The sequence below is a fragment of the Macrobrachium rosenbergii genome, chromosome 47, assembly GCF_040412425.1.
Source record: "Macrobrachium rosenbergii isolate ZJJX-2024 chromosome 47, ASM4041242v1, whole genome shotgun sequence".
NCBI lineage: Eukaryota > Metazoa > Arthropoda > Malacostraca > Decapoda > Palaemonidae > Macrobrachium > Macrobrachium rosenbergii.
Genome location: NC_089787.1, coordinates 43,945,882 through 43,968,239, shown reverse-complemented (window position 1 = coordinate 43,968,239; position 22,358 = coordinate 43,945,882).

Genomic DNA, 22,358 nt, shown 5'->3' with positions numbered 1-22,358 from the left:
ATATATATATATATATATATATATATATATATATATATATATATATATATATATATATATATAAACACACACACTCAAAAGAGTCACCTGATTACCTGTTGAGAGAGGATATTAATATTAGTTTACCAACAGTACTGTATTTAAGATTTCATATATATATATATATATATATATATATATATATATATATATATATATATATATATATATATATATATATATATATATGTATGTATGTATTGTGTGTGTGTGTGTGTGTGTGTTTGAGTTCAACCGTCTGACGAAGGTTTTCCTGAGACAGGTAAAACCAGCTGACCAGTAAGTAGTCAGACACTAAAATCATCAACCAATGTTATTACGGCAGACAAAAAGAACGACTTTGACAAGTACACAAATCTCTTTGGAGATGAAAGATAAATGGGGTGGTAGCGAGGCGGGTTAAATAATATCAACTAAATATCAACATTCAAGAACAATATCGGAATTCTTCCTCCCCACAGAAGGTTTTAATTTCAAAATCCAGACCTGAAAGTTTGTTGGCAAAAACCAACCCGTAGATGAATAAGATAATTTCTCCGCTGATCTCTCTCTCTCTCTCTCTCTCTCTCTCTCTCTCTCTCTCTCTCTCTCTCTCTCTCTCGCAAAATTAATCGTAAAACCAATTGTTCAATATCAATATCTACGGTAAAGCAAACGGATCCCTACCAATAATGATCACTAACGGACGTAATGTGTCCGTACTCAGATACCATGATATTCAAAATCTCTCTCTCTCTCTCTCTCTCTCTCTCTCTGTATCTTATTTTTTTTTACCTGCTAGCTACTCGCCAGCGACATCTTAAAATATAAGAATATCGGAGAAAAGGAATCGCCAGAAAGTAGCCAGAAATAGGGTAAAAAATCGGGATTCAGATAAGTTAATTTACGGTCGATCTGTTAACGATGGGTAGCGAACGAAGCCTGGATCGGATGCTCTGTAATAAGAACCAGTTTAACTAATGTTTGGTCTTGATCAGTTAGAGAGAGAGGGGATTGATTTACACCTTCGGTGGTCTGATCGGAGGAGGGACGAGGGACGCGACGCCCGACAAGAAACAACTCAGGTTTCCAGGATGTCGGGGATCTTTATGCCCCTCTGATCACTCCTAATGATGCTGCTGCTATTTCGGCACTGTTAACGACCCTTGCTAGCAACGGCCAGCAAACCCAACGCCATTTTGCCCTAATTTCATAGGTTTATGGCAGTACGTTCAGCGGCAGATGATGCGCCTAGTCGGACGGGCTCGACGACAGACCAGGTCAAAATATGCACAAGAATGAAGAACTCCTGGTCGTTATCATTACCAGAAGCTATACAAACATCTATTAAGTTCAGAGTTATACAAACATCTCTTTACAAATGTCGCATGTATGTCTTACCTCCTTTCGTTCCTTAACTTCTAGTATTAGTTCTTTATATGAGAATCTAATATCCTCAAAGGAATCTTAGGCTGGATTTTTTTTTTTAAAGAAGTGTTTGGCCTCGATCCTTCGAGAAACGAAGACCCGTAATATCATTTCAAGAAGCAGAATCCAAAATAAGAGGAGCTACATTAGAGTAATTAATCAAAAGAAATTTATGAAATACATCGAAAAAAAATTGGAGAAATGTAAAAAGTAGTACACACGGAAGCGCAAATACAAAACACGGTTTTTTTTTTTTGGGGGGGGGGAGCAAAAGCGACCTATCACCTTTGAAAGCCGTCTTGCAGAACTGCATACCGTAACTGTCCATACGATCTCATCAGAATGAATCGTCTCTGGCTGTAACAGTGAGGGGAGGGGGGACGCGGACAAGTCAAGAGGCGGATGTCAACGCCATATGCAGGCGTAAGAAAACCGATTAGATAACAAATTAAACGTGGGAGAAAGACAAAAGAATCCCGATATGAAAACCTGATGGTATTCCAGTGAAGTAAACTAACTTAAAAGACCCAAAATCGAACTTCGGTGCGTAACTGCATAACAGACCACCATAAAATTACCCAGAGCCCAATGCGTATTTTGTAAGACAGAAAAACAGGGGCTGCCTTGATTTTTTTTTATGGTGAATAGACAGGTCTTCCGACTGATAGTCACTAAGATATGCCCACTGGGCAAGAGAGAAAGTGACTTTTACTAACGCAGTAGCACACCATAGCTTTTACTACGTAAGTGTCTTAGTGAGCTTTACGTATAAAGGACCCAATAGACGTTACGACCGGCGGATCAGGTTCCGTTCTAACTCCGGTATCCGCGGTGCCTATACACATTCGGATTCACTTCAGTTTGCCGGAACCTGGTAGAGTGAAGACGTGTCAGCTCAGCTCAGTGATGACGCTCTTAGAGTATAGACTATGCTCTTGCGGCAGAAATTGGAAAACCCCAGCGAAAAAGGTGAACCTGGGTTAAACTACGGTTCAAGAAGAGAAATGAACTATCTCACCATCGTTTATTAATGAATTGAAACTTTACCCTGGTGACTGGTTTAATTATCCGAGAATGGACGAGCAGACCGACATGGAATTATTATATATGATCTCCCCTCTTCTAGAAATAAAAAAGCACACTTTTACGGGACAGCCATTATCACTGTGCGAGAGGTTGCTGGCCACACTTCTCTTCCGCGCCAATAGTCGGTCCTTGGGGCATACAATCCCAGAGACAAGTAAAGCAATTATTCAAGTTATGCAACACGAGTTTACAAAGGTAAAAAAGTAACTATGTTGCATACACAGCATCCTGCATAGTCTAGTGGTATATAGTCTAGTATACAGTAGGTCTATGATCCGTTAAAGCAGAATAGGCCTTTAAACCTACCTTTCTGTAGCCAAGTAAGAAGAAAATGTTCAACTTTTTTGTGCACAAAATTTTTTAATTTATACAAGGTCCATTGAAATATTATTGAAAATATTATTATCATAAACTTTTATTTTATGTACGAAAAATAACAACGTAATTTAAACAATAACAGTAATACACACACACACACACACACACACACACACACATATATATATATATATATATATATATATATATATATATATATATATATATATATATATATATATATATATGTGTGTGTGTGTGTATGTATGTATGTATGTATGTATTAGTGCTATTGTTTAAATTACATTGTTATTTTCCATACATAATATAAAACTTTATGATAATAATACTTACAATAATATTTCAATTTTCCTTGTATAAATTAAAAATTTTGTGTACGAAAAGTTGAACATTTTCCTCTTACTTGGCTACAGAAACGTAGGTTTAAAGGCCTATTCTACTTTAACGGATCACAGACCTACTGTATACTAGACTATATACCACTAGACTATGCAGGATGCTGTGTATGCAACATAGTTACCTTTTACCTTTGTAAACTCGTGTTGCATAACTTGAGTAATTGCTTTACTTGTCTCTGGGAGTGTATGCCCCAAGGACCGACTATTGGCGCGGAAGAGAAGTGTGGCCAGCAACTTCTCGCACAGTGATAATGGCAGTCTGTTACAAGCGTGATTTTTATTTCTAGAAGAGGGGAGACCATATATAATAATTCCATGTCTGTCTGTTCGTCCATTCTCGGATAATTAAACCAATCACCAGGGTAAAGTTTCAGTTCATTAAATAAATAAGCGTGGGATAATTCATTTCTCGTCTCCAACTATATATATATATATATATATATATATATATATATATATATATATATATATATATATATATATATATATATATATATATATATATATATATATATATAATTGCATCCTTCTGTTATTTTCAAAATAATTTATCATTATCCTCATTTCGCTTTTCTACGACATTCAATAAACTCTTCCAAGAACTCATCTGCCGACGTAGCTGCCATGTTACCCTTTCAGCGTCTAGTTGAAACTGAAGTAAATCTTGAGATCACGCCATAGACGTGGAGGCTTCCGGCCACCTGAACTAAAACGGAAGCCACCAACCTGGCAACGCGACGGCGCGGCAGGTTGCCAGCTGGTCGGAGAGGCCGACGGACTGCCCACTTTTGGTCGGACGAGAACACCATACACAGTGAGGTTTACTTCCGGTTCAGACGACCGGATCCGGCGATCGTAACATCTATGGGGCGTTTAAGGATCACACATTTTCAAGATAAGTCCAGACAAGATACTTAAAATGGAGTTCAATAAGTACCGAAGGACGAACTGCATTTGCGTTTTCCTCTATAACAGTACCAGTGCTATACTTCAGTAAAATTGTATTTCACAAAAACCCTTCAATACATACCTTACGTTACTAAGTAGTCGGGCGCACGGATGAATTCCGATACATAAGAATGGCAGCAATGCTGAAATCCCAGAAATCTCACAACTGATTAAAGTGTGAATTATCATTACATTGTTTTTATGATGATGACGACAACAACGCATTTATCTATAACATTTAACTATCGACCCTACATCATCAAGAAAAGGTGACTAACCTACATGGAATTCCCCTGGCACTTGTACTTCCCTGGCTGCACAGAAACCTTCCACAAATCTAGGTAATCTTGCATAAAACTATCAAATCTAGCAAACGGAAATAATGTACATAGTACATGCTACACTAAACAATTTAGCTAATTTATTATCAGATTCTAGTTAATACATCAGTATACAAACATACAAACACGTACACACACGAACATACACAAACATATACATGTGTATATATATATATATATATATATATATATATATATATATATATATATATGTATATATATGTATATGTATATATACGCTGCTTTAAAACACATACACACACATATATATATATAATATAAACTTTCATCTCTCTTGAGAGCCGAATGGTCAAAGTCAGTGTTCCAAAACCACAGGCCCAGGCGTGGGCCCAGGGTCGAATACTGGCCGGGGGAGAGGCACTTACAAATTATATTTAAATTTCCGTGTATATTATTCCCAAGGTGTTGTGAATTCGACATTAAACTATGTTCATGACTATTTATTATTAAAAAAAAAGTCACGCGTGATGAAGTGAAAAAAAAATGAGCGTAGTAAGCAAGAGCCCCGATTGCGATAATGGTAGGGAAAACACAATTTGGTTAAGCTTCCTGGAAAATCCGTGGTGCCTCTGCTGACCTAAGCAGCAAATTAGGTATACAGCACCAGCCGACAGTAAGGAGTCGCAATCAGGGCGGGGAGCCGATATGGTGTTTCATTCTAGAGTCACCTCCTCTAACGGGAAGGGCAGTATATATGTATGTATGTATGTATGTATGTATGTATGTATGTATGTATATGTATATATATATATATATATATATATATATATATATATATATATATATATATATATATATATATATATATATATATATATATATATAATATATATATATATATATATATATATATATATATATATATATATATATATATATATATATATATATATGTGTGTGTGTGTGTGTGTGTGTGTGTGTGTGTGTGTGTGTGTGTGCGCGCGCGCGTGTTTGTATGTATGTTAAGAAGCCAAAGATCAGTAAAAGATATATGAAGTCAAGCAACTAAGTCAAGCCGACTAAAGTGAGCACATCCTATGTGGAAAAGGATAGCTAAATGAAAATTTAAGGAAGTAAGGTAAATAATTTAACAAGGCAAAGGGAAGGTAACATGAACATAACAATATAATCAACAGGAGCGAAAACTTGTAAGCACCAAAACACAAGCCACAAGCGATGTATGCATTTACATGTTCGTGTTAGTATAAATATCAAAATTCCAGAGATATTTAATGTTCAGGGTCTGAAATAATACTGTAGGCATATTTAAAAGGAAGTTTATCACAAGTGAGGCATATTTTAAACTGCACATCCTCCAAGGGGGATTAACTCTTGCTGCTGCCTCTCTAGTTCTTACGAAACTCCTAATCCGTAAAGCGAGAAGAAAAATACAAGACTAGACTATGATCCACAAGGTATTATTGACAGAATCCCGCCAGGAAAAACAAAAAACCAATTCTGTTCACCTGTGAATACGCGTCAGAGAAAGGACTTCAAGGAATAGTTACCAGGTAACCAACACTTAAAGCTAATGCCGTCCTCTAATTCCTGATCATCTTCCAGCACAAAAGAGGAGACATTCCTTTTGTCTTTCACTTCATGTATTGATTGCCCTGAGATAAAAGCCTCGAGAAATCAGGTCTCAACAGACAGCCTGTATATAAGAGCCCGAAGGAGAAGAGGGGGAGGGGGAGGAAGAGGGGGAGGAGGGGGGGAGGCAGACGCAGAGGAGCTACTCAGCAAGCATAATGCCCGGACTCTGAGAATACGATTTGCTCTCGCGCCTTCATAAACATGGGGGTTTTATGCTCTGACTTAGTGCATAAAGTGACTTTTACGGCTCGAAGATCTTAACGCATAACGTAAAAAAGATTTCTCTTCGGCAGTTCGGTTGTTAAAAAGGAAAGAAAGCGACAGCGTAACGCTCCCATTGCCAGAGTGAACGAGTATAATTGTCATGTTGGAATAAATGAAGGGTGAGACTCAGATTACAAGAAATAAAACAGCGATGACTCTGAAGATACGTTTCTCTTTCAGATGCGCGGACTGCGTTTCCCGTGCATGTCTATTGGCGCTTTGCACGTATACATTAAAGGAAAACACTGTAAACGATAATCGAACAGAAGAAGAGTATTGTAAAAAAAAAAAAAAAGAGGTAATGTACTTTTTACCTTCGTTCAATTTTGGAGGCTCTCCGATTAACCCTCATTTCATCTGCATTAATTTAAAAGTACGACAAGAACTACCGAGAATCGATTTCACCAAATGCGAATAAATAAAGTATTTCCGGTCGACAATACTAGACACTTTTCAACAAGCTTTCCAGTGTATTAATGGAAGTAGAGAGAGAATAGAGCTCGTCACCAGACTAGTGAGAGGAAAAAGGTACCTTGAAAAGAAGAGGGCTTGGAAGGTGAAATCGGAAGAGGACAATGGGCATCCGTCAATCGGCATTTCCTCATTTGCTAATTTTGTGCCATCCTAAGGCCTCAGGAGAAATCAGTCTTCCGCAGGATTGTGCTGTTCAGAGAAAGTTTATTTCCCTCTGCAGCCAAGCTTCAGATATTCTTCTTGCGTCTGCTTTCATCCTTTAACAAGTAGATCTACACATGCTTTTGTGATTAGGTCCAGTTGCTAACCAGTGCACTCTAAACTGTAGAACCCCGTTATCAGTAACCTTTTGAAAATTGCACCACTCCAGATTCCTATCACTACTCCCGATTATAAAGCATTGTTATTAAACGCTGAGAAATATGCCTGTAATGTACGTTTTTTATTCTTCTCCCACAGATGACGAATTGAGGTCTTCAGCTGAAGAACCCACCTGTGAACATCCCTTGAAACCTGTCCAAGTGGAATTCAAGCGCTTCGGATTTGGAACCAGCAACCGCTGTATTTTAAATTCAACAATTTACCTCCTTGAATGATAACAAGGCGGTACACAGTTACTGAAAGACAGATGTGGAGTTAAACATCAAATATCGCAGTGAATACATTTAATCTAATAAGTACCTTAAAAATACTGAGATCTTAAACTCTCAGTATTTCCCGCCCGAACCTGCAAACAGGTGATGAAAAGGAAAACAATTAACAGGCTCATATTTTCCATGGATTTGTACTGAGGTTAAATTAACAATAGAAATAAATTAGGCAACTTAAATTCTGACAATCCTAATCTTTTAGGATTATATAAAAGTCTTACTTCTTTAAATACTGGAAGGATTACACGCAAACACTATATGAACATGCATATGTAAAATTTACCAATTTATGTTAAGTATGACAATGTTTGAGAATGTAAAATGAGTACTATTCGCCATTCTGTGCATTATTCACAATTATATTTCAGGTTTCTTAAAAATTCTCCATTCAAAAGCAATACAAATAAGTATTCCTCTGTTTACTGAACACCACATACAGAAAATTCTACCATAAAATTTGGACTTATTATTTAGCGATTTTCTTCTCAAGGAGTAACCCATAATCGATATCCTGTATTGAGCAAAACATGATAGAATGTCTGGAAATATTTACAACCTTCATTGACATGAAGGTATGTCAGTAACCTTGAAAAGTTCCTAAATGATGTTTCTTTCCTTAACAAACGGTATTCTGTACAAACTGGTGACTTACTTTGCTGGCTTAATGAACTCTTCAAGCTCAAGGAGAGCTGATTCAAAGTGAAAAATACAAGGTTCGCAACCCGGAAAGCAACAATTTTAAAAATCAGTGTTTCTCTTGCGAATCCTGGCTCAAATACAGTGGCTTTTATTTAAAAATCAAGTAGCTTTAATGTACAGCAAGTTCTCAACACCACCAAAATCTTGGCGTTCCACAGTACGTTGTTCGCTTTACAGTACTGAAATGAATGGCCAGTGACATACGGTGCCGGCCTAAATTTCAATAATTATTGCACTTCAGTCTCTGGGAGTGGAAATTCAGCCATGGACATCAGAGCCCAGTCCTCTATATCTTGAGATCGCCGCGGTCAGTCAAATGACAGGTGGATTCTGGTCCAGCAGCAGAATTGGTGGAGATGGCGTCAGCTTCGATCAATAAACTTTTGGTTTTGAGAGGACTGTTTTTACTCATAAAATTTAGAAGCCCTTAAATATCAGGAGTAACTGCACAATAACCTACAGACGCATGCCTGGCCATTCCAGTTGTTTTAAAGACATCCAGCTGACTGAAGTAAAGCTCTCCTCAAGCTGAGTTGAAAGAAGAGTGGGAACACTCTTCCTTCAACTAAATAACTTTGTGGACCAGTGAATACAATTCATTTAGCTTTTATGGCAAGAGTTATCAATCAGAGGAATTCTCCCGTTTTGATGTAACCTGTTTACATACACATGTACGTCATGCTGAATAATTTTTCTGATCCATAACAGTTGAATAAATGTCAGTATGTCTAATGTCCAATCTAAAACACGAATATTTTGGAGATGGAATTCTCTTCAAGGGTACATAGCACGTAAGTTAATTATGAATTAGTTACCGTTTAATTTCAAAATCAATCAAAAACATGCATTCTCACAAAAGAGCATACAGAAATTAAAAGACCGAAACGAGAAGATAAAGAGAAAAGCATTTTTCTGCTTCCAACAGCCTACATGGTTACGCTTTATGAGAATTTGATTTTCCGTACCACATAACCGCAGTAAACAAAACTAACCAGAGAGCCTATGACTGTCGCTCAATACACACGTAACTGAAAAAGCTTCTGTCAGCGACCGAGGAAAATAAAAATAAAAATAAATAATGGAAGAAATAGTAAATACAGCATAATATTGTTAAATACGTTGATTCCTTTGGTTACTCAACCACTGAAAAGTTAAGCGTTCCATCTGTGGATAATTTTCCCTCAGGCCTCCACCTTTTAATCTGGCATTTAAACATATAAGTCAGTCAGAGCAGTGTTTTCTTACTCAGAAATGGCAACGGAATCAGAACAACTTAGTTATGGTAGTTTCTCATACAGTAAATACGAATCGGTCAGTGAATGAATTGTGCATATAGGATCCTGGACCATAAAGATAAACATCTAAGTTCTTGAATGCTATACACACACAATACCATGGAAATGCATACGCATTTAAATAAAGATCGCTGAGTCTGAAACCACAGTGATAATGAAATGAAAGTTGGGTAACGTCTGGCCTGCCGAATAAAGCGGAATATGATGCATGTCATGGAAATCTCCGTCTGCCTATACCTACATTCCAGTTACTAAATATGATGTCCGGATAAATTTCACTTAAACTAGCAAGAACAAATTACACCAGAATCTTCTATAAATGTAAAACAAAAGAAACCCTGTCCGTCACTCCAACTGAGCAGCAATGTAGTGGAAATTGGAAGCGTCATTTCAACAAATTATTTCGACGATACGTAAAAATATCCAGTAGAACCCAATAGACACACAAACAACTCTCACCCAAACATTATGTTAAGAAGCTGTGACAAGCATTACTTCAACCCATGAGCCAAACTGGAGGTGACCAGACCACTGAGCTGATGGACAGCTCTCCTAGGGCTGGCCCGAAGGATTAGATTTATTTTACGTGGCTAAGAACCAATTGGTTTCCTAGGAACGGGACCTACAGCTTATTGTGGAATCCGAACCACATTAGAACGAGAAATGAATTTCAATCACCAGAAATAAATTCCTCTAATTCTTCATTAGCCGGTCGGAGAATCGAACGCGGGTCCAGCAGAGTGCTAGCTGAGAACAATACCAAACTGGAGGTTACAGGCACAAAGCAGAGGTAAGCGAATGAAAGTCAGTATTAGTAAACACCTGTTATTTAGATTGCATGATGTTATATCGAATATTGAGTAAAACTACGCAAGAATTATGATGGCTCCAAAACACAAAATGTGAGGCACAGATGGGCTGACAGGAACGATTCCTTCTTTACCTTACGTTGACTTTTATCCAGTACAAAAGGAGAGAGAAGCATTTCCCCGTAATTACAAGACATTCATGGTTTCAGACATTAAACATCATTTCCCCAGTTTTTGGTTACAATGGAATTAAAAATTTACATTTAAAAGTTGTAGTGGAATGTAAATGTATCATCAGAAGCATCAATATCCTAGTAAAAATAATTTTAGAACTTTATGTCTTCCTCCATGTTTCCAAAGTCTGTAATCACTATCTGTTCCAGATCCAAGCCTCTGCAGGAGTGGATTCCTGAACCCATTTTCTGGTCTGTTAAAGGAGTGATGACATAAGGCCAGTCTAGCTGAAGAAGAACATTAGTCAAGATGGCAGTCCCTTAGTATAAAATCGAATTCTGCTTTGGGGTTCTGCTTGTATTGGTTCTTTTGATAAAAAAAAAAAAAAAGCATATCATACACTACTGAAAATCGAGGTCAGTGTGTTAAAGAACAGATGAAATTTGCTAAGGCAAAGAATATAGCATATCACGCCTCCAGTTATGAAACTCCAGTCTTCATAATGAACGGATACAGTGAAGGACGGCGTTATTATCATAATAACTTTTGAGGCTGCCGAGACTTCAACTCGCTGTTCTTATTTCACACCCTTTACATTATATTGTAATATGAAAATTAACTCTAATTTCACCTCTTGTATGATTTCTCTCTATTCTGAAATGTCATAATATGACAACAGGATGGGATTCCGTTCTCGCGTAAAACAAACAAACTCACTCACACAAAGACCGTTTCAGAAGCATATATTTTCTTTCCCCACACTGTTCGTCCCGCTTATGTCTGACCATTTCAAGATGGCTGGCTTATGAAACCTGTTCATTCCTTAATGAACTCCAAACAAGACAAATCACCCTACTCTTTTTGTTCTAAAGAATACTCAGTGACGTTTCATAAAACTGTCTTTGGTATAAGCGCATATCTTCATTAACATCACAAAAAAACTGACTAATTACACGCACTGCCATTAATGGAATTAAACAATTATTTACAAATATCGCTTAAAATCACTAACTGCACATTGATGTATTAAAACAATTTCTTTATTTATATCGCATACAATTTTGCTAATTTTACGTAATTTTAATTTTTAAAGATACTACCAATAATGTAACTGAACAATTTTCATCAATATAACATGAAATAAATAATTACATGCACTATACAGTTTCATTCAGTCAATTATGTAATGGAAACTTCCTTTTTATTCATATTTCATATGAATTCACAAGTTATAAGCATTCTAATTTTGCATGATACCACAGTAACAGGCATAATATATATACAATGAAACTCCTTTTTAATCAGCATCACAGAAAAGTAACTCATTACACGCACTATTATTCTTTATGACGCTATCATTTATGCAGTAAAACAATTTATTCCTTCATATGTAAAATATTCAATAAGTACGTTTGATTTTCTATTGAAATACCCCACTGATCTGAAATTTTCTTTTGAGAGGAATTAAACCCTGAGTTGTAAATTCTTTAGGGCAATGCACTTAGTTTAAGTTGGTTCTCATGGCAAACTTCACACGTGATGACCAAGTGTAAACCAGTGAGGGAGAAAGGAGCAAAATTCACAAAATAAAATAAAATCAAAACATAAGAACAGGAAAATATGAGACGTAAAAGAAGAAAATCCTAGGCGAAGAAGCAGAAAAAGTTTTAATGCAAAAAAGAATCCCAAATTATTTCTGCAGAGAGACAGTAGGACCTGACAAAGCCCATTAAACGTGGGGCACCTCGCCTCGATGTTGCTTCCCAGAAGAAATGATCCCCAATTAGAGAGAGAAACAGCCCAATGGCAAAACTCAGTCAAGCATGAATGTTTTGGACCAAGAAAACAGGACGATTTCGATCCGAGTCCCTCATAACAGTAGCAGGCTAACAAGCACATAAAAGAGGTTCTTGTAGCGCTCTCTTTTCGTTTAATCGGCACTTTCGGCGAGCGTTATGCCTTCGTCGTCCGCAATGATATGCAAATAACGTCATTACGGATGCTCTCAGAGCCAACATAATATTCATAACGCAAAAATAAAAAATAACGGAACTCATTTACAGATACGAAAAAATTTCAGAGGTCTCCGCTTTCCTTTTAATATTCTTCAAGACTACTGTAGGTCTAGCAGATGCAGAATTCCTGAGTTACCTTCGTATAATTACAGAAAAATATTGTATCATTCTATTTACCCGCGAAGGAGGTAAACGAAATAACAAACTACACTTGAAGGCACGACAAATAAAACGACTGTTAGTTTAAGCAAACATAAACAAAGTGAAGCACACAACTTAACACCAAAAGGAGGAAGCAGAGCGTTTGCACTCAGAGGCTGCTTACAGAACAGAGCCGACAACAGACTTAGGCTAAGTCTCACCGTTATGAATCAGGCCTTACGAGAAAAGGGGAGAAGTGGCGCGTGTCTGCGTTTTCAAGGTGAAAAAACTGAAAAACTCCGATGATGTAAATAACCTCTCTAAGAATTAAAGCAGGGGGGGGGAAGGCAATGCTATCGAAAACTCCCATCTATTAAAAGAATAAAATAAAAAAATATTTTTCAACATCGGGCGATCTCATTTTTAACAGTTCATAATTATCCGTTGCACGGCTGTGTCAAGCATTTCCATATTTTATTCTAATAATGATAATAAAAAAGTGCCCTTTTAATTACCAGCAGGTCTGAGAAATTATCCTCTGGGCTCATTCTACTTACAAGAAAAAAAAATCTTAGAAAACGCCGTTACCTTTGTAAGTTTGAATGAAAAAACTAGGCTTATGATGACCCATGGATATGAATAGCCACTTAAATTAACTAGATGAAAATGCGAAGAACAATTAATGTACAGTTTCTGGATGGCAGGGAATTTGCAAATAAATGAACAAGGTTTGAAAGAAAATTGTCGAGAGCCTTAGGATAACCAGGTACAAAAAGGATGTTTAACATTCCTATTAGAACAGGCAACGGTCAGTTGGGTCGTCGGGTGTGCATCCCCACCAATCAGGACACTCCACCAAACTAGACGTGCACCATCTCCAGCACCATTGGCCAAAATTTCACAGTTCGCTGACCTCCCACCGTCACCCCTCGCACGTACGTCACTTATCTCGGCCCAACTAATCGAGAACGACGCGAAAAGCATTATTTTTGCTTTGTGCTTGCGTGATCGCAAGAACAACAATTAAACAACTGGGAAGAACCGGGCTAAAGACCGATGTCTCCAGCAGAAAGAGTCGCCGAGGCCGTGTACATGTGAGGTTTCAATCAGGGTTGCACGTCGAAATGGTGACTGACCCCCCAACGCGGATATGTTCGACGGCAAATCCCCTATTCAAGTTCTCCAGTTTACGGTCCCTAAAATATTTAAAACTTGCAAAAAAATAAATAAATACAAAAAAGGTGAACGAATTTATGGGGGCCAAGTAAGATTACTGTCGAAACTGGCCTAAGATACACAAAAGCGAGCAAGGTCTGCAAAGTGTACATCCCGCGACAAGAGCATCGATGTTTTCCATCGACTGCTGACAGGCGTTTACAGCTTCTGCGAACTAGTAAGCTCTCTGATTTTATTGGTTCGATTGCTATTTTTACGGCGATCGGCTCATTAAACCCACCAGACACTCGTGCTCAAAGGGTCTTAATAAGCCCTCTTTTTCAATCATCGCCTCCGGAGACCTTGTCTTCGGGAACAACCTTTACATGAGCTATCTCCAGCTGAAGACTTCATGATCGATGGAGTCAGTGATCGCTTATTCCAGATTCCGACAAAAAATTCACTATTGCGCAGTTCAACGTCCTTTCGCCCACCCACCCCCTCCACTTCTCTATCTGTCGCTCTCTCTCTCTTTCTCTTCAGTCAAGACCAGGCACAAAACGCATGAGCAACGCAAGTAATCGTTAAACCAAAGGTAAATTAACACATCAATACTTTTTAATAACCATAACGCCTTATCGGAAGATACCGAGCGCTTTCAATACAATAGACTACTGGTTTTCACTAAAAACAAGTTTTCTCTTCTTTTCGTCTCGGTTTATATTCTTTCCTGCCTGGTTCACAAGCCTAGCGCTCTCTGTCTCTCCCTCATTTCAAAGAAATGCAATACGAACCCTCACCCATTAAAACAAAACTTCGATCAGCTCTGCTGTTTGGTAATACATTTTGTGTAAAACTTTTTTCTCTGAACTTCACTACGATTTTAAGGAGGACAGTGACGATGCTGGAGAGAGTAATGATGATCAAGATGAAAATCCTACCACCAACAGCGGAAGTAAAAGCAGAAAATAAAACCGAAACGAAATAATACGCCTTGGTAGAACTATTCCTTCCTGCAGAGTGATCAGAAAATACTTCATTTCTACACTTTTCTCAAAATTTTAATACTACTTGAAAATTAAACTAATGGCGTCAACACGTCATCCAAACGTTACCTAAAAAGTAGATTCACCACCCTCAAGGAACAAGCCACAACATCATTTAGTATCGAATTCACTTTACCTTTCGGAATAACTTACACCCAAGAAGAAATATAACTGATAAGTGTATCTACTATAAATCCCCCTGGATGTATGCTTTACCAAAGGAAAAGTGAACTGGATACTAAGTAACATTTGAGACAGTATTTGTGAATGAAAATTCACGTTTGTAAAAGTGACAACACTTCATAATGTTTATCTCATACATGTTTCTCACCAACTCTCTATACTTATGAAAACTTTTGCATGAAGCAATATTCATCACATTTTTCTACTTTATAACAATTTTCTGATTTTCACAAATAACCGTAAATAAAATAAAATAAAATAATTTTTTGACAATTTTTGTAAACAATTACGTGTCTCTACAGTTATGAAAGGACTTTTTGAGACGTCACGTGTCAAATGACAGTTACATTTATAACCATAACATTTTGATAATGAAAAATCATCACGACACTTTTGCCAGAGAGTGTATATATATATATATATATATATATATATATATATATATATATATATATATATATATATATATATATATATATTTTCTTTTACATTTATTAATGCATATTTCCGAACTAAAGAATCAGCTTGAGTCTGTCATCCACAACCAGCTGTTGGTATCTGGGCACATGTACTATCTAATTTTATTCTAGTGCAAAGCTGGTTTCGTATGCCTGAGTCTGGGCGTCAATGATCCAAGAGAAAAACAAAACTGGAAAAGTTTGAATTCACTTGGGTACATCGAGGAATTTATCAAAATAGACTCCTGGGACTAAGGCGCAATTTACTGAAGCCTCAGAAGTAAAAGCGAAGATGCAATGCATTACTACCCTGATTCTATTCTCCTTGCATTTCAATACATTTTTATCTATTTTTCAATTTATTAATTTATTTTTCCCTTTTTAATAAATGGGGTCTCTTCTTTCTGTATTTCCCTTTACTTCCTCTTACCTCTTCCTAATGAACACCATATTCTTTGGAAGCTTGAATTTCAAGTCATTGGCCCCTGTGGGCTTGCTCCATATGAATAAGTTTCATCTACTGAATAATAATAATAATAATAATAATAATAATAATAATAATAATAATAATAATAATAATAATAATAATAATAATGTTGTATATCAGGTCCACAATAATATTCAAATATTCAGTGGTGAAATATGTTGATTTTATAAAAACGTTACAAGAGCTTTCGAACCCTGTCCTGGGTTCATCTTCATTCTAACTAAAATCATCAATACAAAAAGTAAATATGTAAGCTCCAGTTTTGAAGGATGGAACCAATGGGCGACCTCGAAGATGTTTCTCTAACGGACGAGGCGACAAGCAGGACGGTCAACCATCCAACTAGGAGATTGTGTCTCCTCTTCTTATATTTCGCGTGGCTATCCTTCTTGACCTCCTCACTTCTTGTTGTTCTTCTGCATGTATTTCATCGCAAGCGGCTCTTGTAACGTTTTTATCAAATCAATTTAATTCACCACTGAATATTACTGCGGGCCTGATATACAGCATATCTTGTTCTTGATTTAGAGGAGAAAGATCTACAATAATAATAATAATAATAATAATAATAATAATAATAATAATAATAATAATAATAATAATACGCATCGCGCCATGTAATCTCAATAAAAGAAGCCCAGTACATCTTATGTTGAAGCTACATCAGGTGTGGCCAGGTACCTGAAAAATCTATTTCAGTTACACTAAATACTGTATAACTGATTTATTAAAATTCTCGAAAATAGATGAGACTTAAGAATTTTCCTTCTGAACGATAAAACCTTATCCTATTACCCAAACGTGCAATACACGAAAGCTCAGTATTGCTAATATGATTTAATTAGAAATCGTTATCAAAGTACAGGAGACTGATACTGACCGCAAGAAGTCGGAAAAGGGAGAAGTGTACAGGGGCGCAATATATAGAGATTTTAGACTCTAAACTACTATAAAACAGTCTGGCTATGCAGTGATGTTTATTTTTCCGTAAAAGAAAACTACTGAGATGGCTATTTGTCTGTCCGTCCGCACGTTTTCTGTCCGCCCTCAGATCTAAAAAAATTACTGAGGCTTGAGGGCTGCAAATTGGTATGTTAACTATCCACCCTCCAATCATCATACATACCAAATTGCAGCGCTCTAGGCTTGGTAGTTTTTATTTTATTAAGGTTAAAGTTAACCATGATCGTGCGTCTGGCACGGTTATGTGCCAACAACACAGGCCATCACCAGGCCGTGGCTGAAAGTTTCATGGGCCATGGCTGAGTTTCATGGGCCGCGGCTGGAAGTTTCATACAGCATTATACGCTGTACAGAAAACTCGATTGCACCGAAGAAACTTCGGTGCATTTTTTACTTTTTTTTTTTGACGCTTGCTCTTCTCGGAACATCGAAATTTAGAAAATGATTTTAACAGTGACGTCACTGGTAGCATTAAGAGTGAGGTGCAGTCTGGTTTTTCACCGATCAAATATAACTAAACTTTCACAAACTAAGTTGTTTGGTGTGTAAATCTAATACGACCATCTCAAATCGAAATTTACCAGGTGAAAAAAAACACTGCAAATGGGTCAACTCTCCCACTATAACAGATATTGAGAACAATAGTAATTTCTGTTTATACTTGTCACAGTCGAAACGAAACACTCTGACGTGTAATTTCGCTATTTGCTATATATATCAGTAAGTGAAATTTAAGTGCGAATATGTAGGGAACGATAAGTGGTTTAACAGTTCTGAAAGTAAGTGAAATTTAAATGATAATAATGGAAGAGAAAAAAAAAGGACACCGTAGTTACGAAAAAATTCTTGGCAATTTCCCCAAATTATCTAATATTACCGATGAATTCAAATCCCAGTAATCGAAACGAAACCAACATTCTTTATTTCTCGCTAATCATACTTTTTAGCTCTTGCCTTGGTAGGGGTTCTTTGAGTCTTCCGTGTGTTTTTATCTAAGGAATGTGTAAAAAAAATTTTTATTTTTAAAAAATGTTAAATTTTAAAAATCATATATATACATACATATATATGCACACACACATACATACATATTGTTTATATATATATATTATATATATACACACATATATATGAATTTTTGTCACATATACTCACGTGATATTTTTTTTATTCACGAGCATTACTCCACAAATATCGTTTAATATCCAGTTTACTATACCAACAGAATAACTTACACCCACGGGCAACTAGAACTGATATGTGCTTCGTCCCCGCCGGTATTATAACTGGGTGGTCTAAGCCCACTCTATGTCAATGTTTCTAACAACAGCTTCCGTTTGAATCCTGCCGGGGACGAACCACTTATTAATTATAATTCCTCTTGGGTGTGAGTTCCCAAGGTATAGAGAACTGCCTATAAAACGATACTTGTGGCTTAATATCCGTAAATGAATATATATATATATATATATATATATATATATATATATATATATATATATATATATATATACGAATTTTTATCAAATCACTGTGATATTTTCATGTTCATAAACATGAAGCTAAATATGTCGCCTCGATAATTATAATTCCCAATTAGAATTATTTCGAAGTACAACGAATCAAATATTAAACAACATTCGTAGCTTAATCTTTGTGAATATTTGTCGTATATATATATATATACACACACACACACACACACACACACACACACACACACACACACACACATATATATATATATATATATATATATATATATATATATATATATATATATATATATATATATATATATATATATATATATATATATATATATATATATATATATTAAGAGCCAGAAGGAAATAATAAAAGGCATAAGTACCTAGCACTTTTATGAATTTAATATACACTGTTTGAGAGTACAGCACAAAGACTTTGTACTGTACCCATGAAGAAGTGCATATTAAATTCACGAAAGCACTCGGTACTTATGCCTTTATCCTTTTTTTTTTGCTCTTGCAATATAATATATATATATATATATATATATATATATATATATATATATATATATATATATATATATATATATATATATATATATATATATATATATCCTACCGTGTATAGGTAAATTGTCGTGTTCTTTGCAAAGTATTTCTCTAATTCTGTTAAGGTTCACTAGGCAAGAATGAAACGAAATATTCACACACTAACCTGTTTTATTAAATTCTTTTATTTTGTTACGGTAGTTACCTCCACCATAACAGAATAAAAGAAACAGTAAGCAAACAGCACGACAGTATACATTTACACAGTAAATCCCAAACATCACTGGCCAAATGACTGACCATAGTCAAATACACTCCCAAAGTAAACATTCCAAGATTTTCTCAGGGATCATAAAGTTTACAAAGAACAGGGAGTAACCAATGAAATACACAATATATGAATAGTTCAATAACATGTTCCATGTTACCACTCCTCTACTCATTTCAATAACACGTTCCATGTTACCACTCCTATACTCATTTACATTAGCAAAAATCCATAACATTTGTGTGTATGTGGCAGATATCATTGTCCTGTCTTTACCTGAGAGCCACCCCCTTTGAAATTTTACACACACACAAACATATATATATATATATATATATATATATATATATATATATATATATATATATATATATATATATATATATATACGACAGCTGCCACATTCATATTTTAACTGCTGAATCAGGGATGAGGTCCGGTGCAGAAAACTTCCACAATACTCTCATTTTCATGCACCTAAACCTCATCAGTAGTGCACCGAACCCCGCGACAGACGAACTGCGCCTTTCACCTCTATCTAGCACGTACTCTTTCTTTTTGGATGTAGAGCATCATTCTTCATATGTATGTATGTATGCACATACATATACAGTTTATATTATATATATGTATATGTATATATATATATATATATATATATATATTATTATGATTAGCAAGACAGCAAATTGCCTCCCCCCCTCCTTTGTTGTTGTTGGTTCTTCTGTTGTGTTTCATTTACTGCCGATAGACCCTCTGTCTATCGACTTAAAAACAAGGGTTTAAAAGATTGAACCCCATTTTTGATAAAGGACAGGCAAAAAGTAATCTGGCAGGTGCAGGCCAAAACCTCCCCTTCAGCAAGTGCAATGAGTCAAACATCTATCTGCCCCATAGGAGGGGATGCACCGGGCTGGAAGATATGGAACCGTCCTCAACATCTGGTTTGATTGCATCCTAACCACGTGGCCCTTTCAAAGTATACTTTTCCTCGTGCCCTTCGACCGTATTCCTCGAGCCCACACGCCATTGCTTGGGTTTCGAGAGTCCCCATCGCCTGCCCCTTTACGGAAGCCCTTGCATCTCACCACGTGGAAGAAACTCGTCTCGGAAATCGCAAGTCATCCACGGACTGCCTTTCACGCCCTCGGAAAATCTGCTAAGGTAATGTGCCCTGGAAGAGCCCCATTTCAGTCACGCTTTTGTCGTAATATTTGCTTAAAGAGAGCCAGAAATCTCCCTTGTCTAATGTCCGTGCGCCTCTTTCGGCAGTATTAATATGGTATTCATTATTCTTGTGTCTATTTTCATTATGGCGTATAATGCATATCTCTCATTTCAGAGGATCCTATATGAATCCCCAGTTTCATTCAATCCCCTAGGAATCTCCTTCAGGATATAATATATGATATCATTTATGTAAATACACTCCTTTAAAGTTATGTTTTATAATATCATAGCCCTATATATGAAATTCTCCTTTGTTTTCCTCCTTTTTTACGTTTTATACCCACAAAGTCAGAATCACAAGGCTAAACTATAAATTGTTATATATATATCAAACTAAAACCACGGAAAAATAAAATATATATATATATATATATATATATATATATATATATATATATATATATACATACAATATATGAAGTCCATTTATATCTACATCTATATTCATTTCTGTACACTAACTGTAGTCCGTAAACATTATTTCACTAATTACAAGAAAAAAGACCTACGCAGTCGGACCCTTGTGCAATGCTAACGAAGGAATTAGATGCAAGGCCAGAAAACAATCTTTAAAGATTAGCAATCAACTTTTTTTTGTGTTTTCCTCATTCCCAAATAGCAATCTTAAAGTATACAATTAAAACAACCGGTTTAAAGTAGAATATAATGTAGTCTACGCAAAGACCGAATTGCTGAATCTTGATGTACATTCCTTAATTAACTTCTTATATAAACATTTTTCCCGTTCCTTCTTCCACTACATCTAAACATAATCCGGGCGAGGGCCAGCGTACCCTACCTGCCAAGCAGCCAAATAAGGACTCTTCATTTGAGGTCATTACCGCAAGACTATCAGGCATTTCGATGCCAGCGCAACGCTTCATTAGCCACGCAGATTACAACACCCTCCCTCCCCAGGCAGGCCATCCATTTGAGGCCTCCCCTTTTCTCTGCTGCGCCCCTGATAAGTTGACACCTAGAAGGAAGCTCTAACTAAAGTCCCCGTAGAAGAGATAAGAATTGCCGACACGGGCTTTTGCTGCCAAAGGACTTTATTGTTTTAGTTTTTGTTTGAATGAAGAGCAAAGATTAATTAAAATATGAAGGGGAGAGATTTTTTTTATACTTATGAAGTATCTGAGGTAAGTCTAGGGATACAGCAATCCACCAGCCGAAGAGAGAGAGAGAGAGAGAGAGAGAGAGAGAGAGAGAGAGAGAGAGAGAGAGAGAGAGATAATGATTTATGTAATTTGGCGTCGCATCGGCTATAAAATATGTAATTTGGTGTCGCAACGGCTATGGTCACCGATAAAATATGTAATTTGGTGTCGCAACGGCTAAGGCCATCGGCCTAAGAGAAAAAGAGAAAATTACTAAATGAAAAAGCTGCAAAAATATTTCGGGTATATAAGAAATTGTCTTGGCATTCAACTGAAAAACGTATTCTTTTTCATAAATACACAAATTAAGTGGCACGTAGGTCCACATTCTGAATTCTAAAAACTCCTTGTCTGACTGTTACAGTATCACCTACTCACAAACTATTAAGATGTTACGATGGACCATTTTGCCCCTTCAGGCTTCAAGTGTTTTGCCTGGATGTTGTTTCAACTGATGCTCCTAAACTCTCTCTCTCTGCAAAATATCAAAATTCTCAACACGTGATACCAGTGACCCAAATGATTCCCGATGCATATTGTTACTTAGGCACTCCGTCTTGCGCTCTGACTGCCTTGCTCCCGTGAGTTGAATGAAAATGTCATATCTATGAGACCGTTTGAAAGTGAGTGATTGGCAATGTGCTCTAGATCGGCCATTGCCAACCTCTTCTAT